This window comes from Ylistrum balloti, unplaced genomic scaffold (assembly GCF_031769215.1).
Source record: "Ylistrum balloti isolate Yb309-2 unplaced genomic scaffold, AGI_CSIRO_Ybal_v1 Utg371130, whole genome shotgun sequence".
In the NCBI taxonomy this organism is placed as follows: Eukaryota; Metazoa; Mollusca; class Bivalvia; order Pectinida; family Pectinidae; genus Ylistrum; species Ylistrum balloti.
In genome coordinates this window covers 307458-318415 of record NW_026782620.1, presented here as the reverse complement: position 1 = coordinate 318415, position 10958 = coordinate 307458, and positions in this window count along the sequence as shown.

Here is a 10958-nt window from a genome sequence, read left to right as displayed (position 1 = left end):
ATCGAGGTTAGCGTCTGGTGAAAAGATACCATAATCAGCCATGGTCCAGTCGGCATGGCATCGAGGTTAACGTCTGGTGAAAAGGTACCATAATCAGCCATGGTCCAGTCGGCATGGCATCATGGTTAGCGTCTGGTTAATGAATACCATAACCAGTCATGGTCCAGTCGGCATGACATCGAGGTTAGCGTCTGGTTAATGGAGTCCATAACCAGCCATGGTCCAGTCGGCATGACATCGAGGTTAGCGTCTGGTTAATGGAGTCCATAACCAGCCATGGTCCAGTTGGCATGACATCGAGGTTAGCGTATGGATACAACATCTCGTAATACATTCAGAATATTTTGTTGTCGGATAATTGAATCTTCTGCTTCATGAATACATCGATAAAACGCAATTACAAATTGTGGGCATATACTTCATATGATGTTTGCAAAAACTTGATCCGGCTTTCGTTTCCGGAAAGTTACCGGTAAATATGAGTATGTGTCCTTCCGGTTGTCTCACACATCGGCATGCTGAACACATGTCCCACTCTGTGTATGACAAGTCCGATTTCCGATAATTAATTTTAAAATATTGCTCAATTTCTCAGAGACAATAAAGTTGAAATTATTCTGAAAAACTTTAGTTGATAAATTTGGGTAGCTATGATTTAAGTCGTGTGTGTTACGGGGTCTTAACTCTCGTTTTATTGTCATTTAATCATTTTTCCGTAGTTGAGTCATTTTGCATGCCCGTGTCTTACATATACGATATTAGTCAGGTATTTGATAAAGGATTCACGTATCTGCGGGTTATCACTGTTTTATAAACTACAGTGTGATATTTAACAAGATCAACACAACTTTTTCTCTTCCACTTGAGCGTCAGATAGTATACCAGGGGTCCCATGTTAGAATCCTAGTACAAAAAAAACTAACAAACCTCAATATACCACCCGACTAAACGACTCTTCTATTGATTAAACTCAGGCCCCGAGATCGAATCTTTGCGACGGCGTTGAAACAAGAAATGGCCACTGTTACACTTATATAACGCATTTTTCCTGTATTAACCTTATATTATTACCGCATATCATTTTTCTACGTTTTCTACAACGAGCTAATTTTATTTATTTCCTTTGATTGTGACGTCAAGGGAGGTCACTCTGCCATTTGTCACTTCCCTTCATACCGTATTATCACAGAAAGGGCAAAATTTCCACGTAATGCCGTTTAAAGGAAGTTGATATAATGATATGTAATAACCATGTGATGGGCTAAATAAACTTCCGTATGTTACAGTAAATTTCGTCAGATCTATAGTTTATCATATAGTCATATGAATCCTGTTACCCATTTCCCTTCGTATTCTGCATCATGTGATGAAGTAAAAGACATGAAGTAAAATGGGAGATCAGATTTTAAAAGTGCTTGTATCTTAAACTGTAGAAAGCGTTTTGTAAGGCTTACAATTATATAAATGGATAACTCATCAATTGAAAAAACAATTATCTTTTGCCATGACTATGCGACAAAGTCATTAAATAGCATCATAAAAACGGCACTGCAAGATACCGTCATCACATAAATAACACAACAATATATAGTCACCACGTAAACGGCACTGCAAGACACCGTCATCACATAAATAACACAACAATATATAGTCACCACGTAAACGGCACTGCAAGATACCGTCATCACATAAATAACACAACAATATATAGTCACCACGTAAACGGCACTGCAAGATACCGTCATCACATAAATAACACAACAATATATAGTCACCACGTAAACGGCACTGCAAGATACCGTCATCACATAAATAACACAACAATATATAGTCACCACGTAAACGGCACTGCAAGATACCGTCATCACATAAATAACACAACAATATATAGTCACCACGTAAACGGCACTGCAAGATATCACATAAATAACACAACAATATATAGTCACCACGTAAACGGCACTGCAAGATACCGTCATCACATAAATAACACAACAATATATAGTCACCACGTAAACGGCACTGCAAGATACCGTCATCACATAAATAACACAACAATATATAGTCACCACGTAAACGGCACTGCAAGATACCGTCATCACATAAATAACACAACAATATATAGTCACCACGTAAACGGCACTGCAAGACACCGTCATCACATAAATAACACAACAATATATAGTCACCACGTAAACGGCACTGCAAGATACCGTCATCACATAAATAACACAACAATATATAGTCACCACGTAAACGGCACTGCAAGATACCGTCATCACATAAATAACACAACAATATATAGTCACCACGTAAACGGCACTGCAAGATACCGTCATCACATAAATAACACAACAATATATAGTCACCACGTAAACGGCACTGCAAGATACCGTCATCACATAAATAACACAACAATATATAGTCACCACGTAAACGGCACTGCAAGATACCGTCATCACATAAATAACACAACAATATATAGTCACCACGTAAACGGCACTGCAAGATACCGTCATCACATAAATAACACAACAATATATAGTCACCACGTAAACGGCACTGCAAGATACCGTCATCACATAAATAACACAACAATATATAGTCACCACGTAAACGGCACTGCAAGACTACCGTCATCACATAAAAAACACAACAATATATAGTCACAACAATATATAGTCATCACATAAATAACACAACAATATATAGTCACCACGTAAACGGCACTGCAAGATACCGTCATCACATAAATAACACAACAATATATAGTCACCACGTAAACGGCACTGCAAGATACCGTCATCACATAAATAACACAACAATATATAGTCACCACGTAAACGGCACTGCAAGATACCGTCATCACATAAATAACACAACAATATATAGTCACCACGTAAACGGCACTGCAAGATACCGTCATCACATAAATAACACAACAATATATAGTCACCACGTAAACGGCACTGCAAGATACCGTCATCACATAAATAACACAACAATATATAGTCACCACGTAAACGGCACTGCAAGATACCGTCATCACATAAATAACACAACAATATATAGTCACCACGTAAACGGCACTGCAAGACACCGTCATCACATAAATAACACAACAATATATAGTCACCACGTAAACGGCACTGCAAGATACCGTCATCACATAAATAACACAACAATATATAGTCACCACGTAAACGGCACTGCAAGATACCGTCATCACATAAATAACACAACAATATATAGTCAATATATGCAAGATCCGTCATCACATAAATAACACAACAATATATAGTCACCACGTAAACGGCACTGCAAGATACCGTCATCACATAAATAACACAACAATATATAGTCACCACGTAAACGGCACTGCAAGACCACGTACCGTCATCACATAAATAACACAACAATATATAGTCACCACGTAAACGGCACTGCAAGACACCGTCATCACATAAATAACACAACAATATATAGTCACCACGTAAACGGCACTGCAAGACACCGTCATCACATAAATAACACAACAATATATAGTCACCACGTAAACGGCACTGCAAGACACCGTCATCACATAAATAACACAACAATATATAGTCACCACGTAAACGGCACTGCAAGACACCGTCATCACATAAATAACACAACAATATATAGTCACCACGTAAACGGCACTGCAAGACACCGTCATCACATAAATAACACAACAATATATAGTCACCACGTAAACGGCACTGCAAGATACACTCACATAAATAACACAACAATATATAGTCACCACGTAAACGGCACTGTCATCACATAAATAACACAACAATATATAGTCACCACGTAAACGGCACTGCAAGATACCGTCATCACATAAATAACACAACAATATATAGTCACCACGTAAACGGCACTGCAAGATACCGTCATCACATAAATAACACAACAATATATAGTCACCACGTAAACGGCACTGCAAGATACCGTCATCACATAAATAACACAACAATATATAGTCACCACGTAAACGGCACTGCAAGATACCGTCATCACATAAATAACACAACAATATATAGTCATCACGTAAACGGCACTGCAAGATACCGTCATCACATAAATAACACAACAATATATAGTCACCACGTAAACGGCACTGCAAGATACCGTCATCACATAAATAACACAACAATATATAGTCACCACGTAAACGGCACTGCAAGATACCGTCATCACATAAATAACACAACAATATATAGTCATCACGTTCAAAATAGCACTACAGAATACACTTATTCTTTAAATAGTAACCAACATTACCATCGCCATATAAATAGAACATCCATCATTATATAATCATTACATAAACATTATATAATCATTACATAAACAGCACCACGTAAAGCCATCATCAAATATATAGCACCACAAAATACTACCATCACATCAACAGCACCACAAAATACTACCATCACATCAACAGCGCTACAAAATACTACCATCACATCAACAGCACCACGTCATCAAATATATAGCACCACAAAATACCACCATCACATCAACAGCACCACAAAATACTACCATCACATCAACAGCACCACAGAATACTACCATCACATCAACAGCACCACAAAATACCACCATCACAACAACAGCACCACAAAATACCACCATCACATCAACAGCGCCACAAAATACCACCATCACATCAACAGCACCACAAAATACCGCCATCACAACAACAGCACCACAAAATACCACCATCACATCAACAGCACCACAAAATACTGCCATCACATCAATAGCACCACAAAATACTACCATCACATCAACAGCACCACAAAATACCACCATCACATCAACAGCGCCACAAAATACCACCATCACATCAACAGCACCACAAAATACCACCATATCATCAACAGCACCACAGAATACTACCATCAAATCAACAGCGCCACAAAATACTACCATTACATCAACAGCGCCACAAAATACCACCATCACATCAACAGCGCCACAAAATACCACCATCACATCAACAGCACCACAAAATACCACCATTACATCAACAGCGCCACAAAATACCACCATCACATCAACAGCACCACAAAATACCACCATCACATCAACAGCACCACAAAATACTACCATTACATCAACAGCACCACAAAATACCACCATCACATCAACAGCGCCACAATACATAAATTACCGTCATTAATAAGGACACAGTAGGAAGGTTGGTGTTCTACATATCGCAATATCGCAATTAAATGGACGGATAGGTTTTTACCAAAAACGTCTGCAGTAGTTACCTATTGTATAGCCATAACAGCCCGTGTGAGAACAATATGCTTAATGTCAGTGAAATCCGCTGTATTTTAGTATGCTCAGCTTACTCTGAGCTTACAACTACATATATGAAACCTTATTGTTTTCGTTGTCCATCTGCTTTCAAATTAACACGATTGCTCACATGTAAAATGTTTTGTTTTTTTATTATCATTTTTTAAGAAAGGTATTTAATTCAGGTTACTTCTAAAAAGGGTTTCTACATAAATATAATAGGATATTTACATATATTATGTATATTGTAAATCTTATATGTTTAAGATGCCTTTGAAATAAAGAAATTGAAATCCTTTGTGGAACTTTTAAATAAATACGGTCACACTTTTGGTCATAATCATTGGTCAGAATGGACAATGACCTTTCGACACTGTGTCGCCGTGGGGTATTCGACTACATCTACAACAAATGTTTCGTCAAAGATTATCGAAACAAAAAGACGACAAACCACGACAGAAATAGCTGTAACTGTTAAATATAGCCAGCAGACAGTGTTGTATAGTCTATAAGAACAGGGGATGATCTGTTGTACGGGCCGAAAGTATCAATACCTAGGTACTGTTCCGAGTTTAATGGTCGATGAGTCAAAACCAAAGCCGCTTCACTTCTTATGTAAATTGTTAATATGTCCATGTGTTAAGGCGTGAGTCACACAAAAGAAGTTCCCATCATAATACCTTCTCCGACAATCAAAGGGATATTAGAAAAAAATCTTCCCCAAAACTGCCCCGCTCCATTTTAAGGTTGACCCGCTGCGGGCTCCTTAATAGATCATCTCGAAAACGAGTTTTTGTGGTTTGTGATCGGAAACAAGACTCCACATCATCAATTATACCAACGTGCACTAGTCAGAACGCCTAGCAAACTCCTCCATCTATATATGTTTAAAATGGTATTGAAATTTGTACCAATGTGTCATTGTATATACACATATATGCACCACATTAAGTCTTAGTGATACTAATTTTACAGATACTTCATAGAATGAAAACTATACAACACTTTTGAGATTATTTTTAGTCACAATCGACATGAAATGGTTTTAACACAACTGTATGAGATACTTTTAAAATTGGAGGGTCTTGAATTTCCTCTTGCAATATCGTAAGCAATCGACATATTGATATTACAGGATCGTAAACTGCACCGTACCAATGATATTACAGGATCGTAAACTACACCGTACCATTGATATTACAGGTCCGTAAACTACATCGTACCATTGATATTACAGGATTGTAAACTACTCCGTACCAATGATATTACAGGATCGTAAACTACACCGTACCATTGATATTACAGGTCCGTAAACTACACCCTACCATTGATATTACCGGATTGTAAACTACACCGTACCATTGATATTACAGGATCGTAAACTACATCGTACCAATGATATTACAGGATTGTAAACTACACCGTACCATTGATATTACGGGATTGTAAACTACACCGTACCAATGATATTACAGGGTCGTAAACTACACCCTACCATTGATATTACAGGATCGTAAACTACACCGTATCATTGACATTACAGGTTCGTAAACTACACCGTATCATTGACATTACAGGTTCGTAAACTACACCGTATCATTGACATTACAGGATCGTAAACTACACCGTACCATTGATATTACAGGGTCGTAAACTACACCGTACCATTGATATTACAGGATCGTAAACTACACCGTACCATTGATATTACAGGGTCGTAAACTACACCCTACCATTGATATTACAGGGTCGTAAACTACACCGTACCATTGATATTACAGGATTGTAAACTACTCCCTACCATTGATATTACAGGGTCGTAAACTACACCGTACCATTGATATTACAGGGTCGTAAACTACACCCTACCATTGATATTACAGGGTCGTAAACTATACCCTACCATTGATATTACAGGATCGTAAACTACACCCTACCATTGATATTACAGGGTCGTAAACTACATCGTACCATTGACATTACATGGTCGTAAACTACACAGTACCATTGACATTACAGGGTCGTAAACTACACCGTACCATTGATATTACAGGGTCGTAAACTACACCGTACCATTGATATTACAGGATCGTAAACTACACCGTACCATTGATATTACAGGATCGTAAACTACTCCGTACCATTGATATTACAGGATCGTAAACTACTCCGTACCATTGATATTACAGGGTCGTAAACTACTCCGTACCATTGATATTACAGGGTCGTAAACTACACCGTACCATTGATATTACAGGGTCGTAAACTACACCCTACCATTGATATTACAGGGTCGTAAACTACACCCTACCATTGATATTACAGGATCGTAAACTACACCGTACCATTGATATTACATGGTCGTAAACTACACCGTACCATTTTACGAGACCCCGACCTATGATTAACAAGCTTTGTTTGTCATTTTGTTTCATTTTCACTAGGCTGGTTCCCAATTTTAAAGCGCGGCATTATTTTGACATGGCATTAGTTAACAGGACGGTCAGTGTCAATGTAACAAAAATCGCTTATCCTTTCGGAACATAATCTCAATGTTCTGCACAAACCTCTCGTTTGTATTTTGACGTCATTCTTATTAACTTTGAGGTCGAACTACAGTCGATAGTCAACAAGAAAAAAACAAAAGTTTCACTTCGTGCCTGACATTGGTAGTTCGCATGGACATAGCAAAACTTGAAATTGAAAAAGAAGATGTAAGTCGTTAATCTGCCATGGGGTCACGTGATTGTTGTAATGTGAAAGGTCATGAATGGTTGACATTATTATTACACCGGGAGCCCTTTATAATTCATACCTCTTACCCCACAGCTCACTACAAACATCTTTTTCAAAACAAAACATACCGTCCTACGATAAAAACAAATAGGTTTGCAATCAGGTGTTCGTCGCGGACCACTCGGTATATAGGCTTCATCTATCAATTATGGACAGAGTTGGTGTATCTATTATCTGTTGGCCGATGTGGTACTTTAATTTGTCTGCGGTCCGAAGTTTATCTCGCCCCGACACGCGACCAGGTCTGTCTATGACGCGATCGCAGGACAACACAAACGTCTATCTGAATCCGTCAGCAAGGACATGTGCGCTCACCCCTGCTCTGCTCCTACATCAAAGCGATACTGATTTCAAATTAATGAGTTGTCCATTTCTTATGAAGGCGTAAATCAACACTGACCAGGATGGAAGGGGTCTGTCTTTTCCATTTGCACGCCTTAATGAAGACGTCGACAGCATTACGTGTTTACTGCTAATTTATGGTCGGTGCTAGTTTTTGTGTGTCTGCTTGTGAAAATATAAGTATATTTCAGACTAGAAATTAAATATGAATGTTTTTCCGTCGCGTTTTTACCAGGATGAAAACACTTCGCTAATTAGGCTTCAAAGAGATTGCAACACGATTTCTCCTGGACAAAACAAATATCATCTCGCTAGTGATAGTTTTAATGGCTGTTTTGCCATAAATAAGCCCACAAGAAACATACAAATTCACTAAATCATTATTGGTTATCAATTACTTATTTGTGTTGGTGTAGACGGGTAGACCTCGAGACCGGTGTAAGCTGGAAATGTGACCCCTAATAATAGTTCCTTGGGTCAGATTTTAAGGTTGAATTGGTCTATACAAGATATTGGTTTCGTCTATTGTTTTGACTGTGATTTCGGCTGCAGAATTAGTTTCTTGCAGTAACTTTGATTTTTCATTGTCTTGCTTTAGCATTGTAACCAAAAAAGGAAAGGATTTAGGCTTACATGTTGCTCGATCCCTTCAGCTATTCCTTTTTGTCGATCAAATTGTTGTATTGGAATAAATGTTTAGGAACATAGGAACGATGTACCAGCCAGTTATTCCAGGGAAGGGCAAAGATAGAAATACGACATAAATTAAGGCGTAGATTGCAAAATGGCAGGCGTCATATGACTGATCAACATCTGTAAGCCACGAGAAGCAAGGAGGTGTGCGTCGTCACAATGTACCAGAATCCAAGATGGTGCATTCCTACCGTATAATCTGAAAGCGGACCAAAGATCACTCGCATGCAATGTCTAACTAAAGAAACCTGACTTACATTTATCATGTTAAACACTTTCGGATTTATTTTTGTGACAAATTAGAGAGATTGATGAGATTCTAATGAGTCTATAGGATAATTAATGGGCTCTCTATCGCGTCGTTATTCAGTATTGACGGGCGTCTGACGATGACCTATGACCTCTCTATCTCAGACCGACATTGTTATCGCAGTTGTACAGTTTTACAGGTTGTTAACATACCTAAGAAGTCTCACTAATTAATTGGTCTCTTTATACATACAGCGTCCAATTACCATAAACAACCACGTAACGCGATTCGTTCTGTTAACGGAATCACATGTACCAATGGCCCAGTCAATTCAGTGTAAAGAATTATTTTCATAAACTTATACGTCTGTAAATTTTAATGACGACTACAAACATTAGTGTCACCGTACGGAGCTACCGGACGGGTATGTAAGAATTCGGACGATCCGAACTTGGACAGATCATTAGTTCCTGATTAGGGGAGATAAGTCTGCTGATAATTTATCATTTTGTTGTCATCCTAATAACCTTATTTAATATGCAAACAACATGTCAGATTGGAAGCTGCAATGTTCCCTGCATTTTCGCCATCTTGGCCTCTCATTCCTCCCCTCTATAAATCCACGCCGGTGAGATCAGTGCGATAGTTGGTATGGGGCAGTACACTTCCATGCTATGTCAGTGATGTCAGAATGTTATGCCGAGACTCTACACTCAGGAATCTGCCAAAATTCTACGGGATAATGTCCAGATTATTGTTCTCCAATTGAACGCCACGGCCGCCGAGTCTGTATCAGTATTATAATCATAGCCACGTTACTAGCACACTAAGGGGTGAGATAAAACACGAACTAGGTATCCATTTACGTTTTACATTTTTAGGGAATTCGACTAATCAAGGAACGACTCGATATCTGGTAAAGAACATTATATGGATTATATGTACGGGTTACATTACATTTGACAAAGTTACTAGACAATGCATTTCGCCCTCATTGTTTTGTATGGCGTGCAATGTATCTCCCGTATGTTGTTCAGTGAAATAGTCACCTGCTACTTAAAATGACCCTGGCTGTTAACTTGGCGACAAATCAGATCAACAAACAAATGGACAAATATCCTATGCACGAACGCACCATTGTCACACATACCGCACTACTGACACACGACCGCACAATTTCCAAGCAGCCGTACCATTGTGACAAGAGCCATATCACTGTCACACAACCCACCACTATGACAAGAACCGCAACATAACCCACAACTGGCACAAAGCCGCATAACTGAGCCGCAGTGCTGACAAACGACAATGCCATTATTACAATGTAAAACAGTCAAATTGTTACCTCGGCTGCATCACTACCAGGTGACTGCACAACTGTAACGGTATCGTACCACTGTCATAGAGGCGAGCCACTGTTATACTGCCCCCTCCCTGTCACATTACCGCGGTCACACTATCGCCTCACTGTCACACGAACTCGCCACTGTCACATAGGCGAACCACTGTTACATGACCGCGCCACTGTCACACA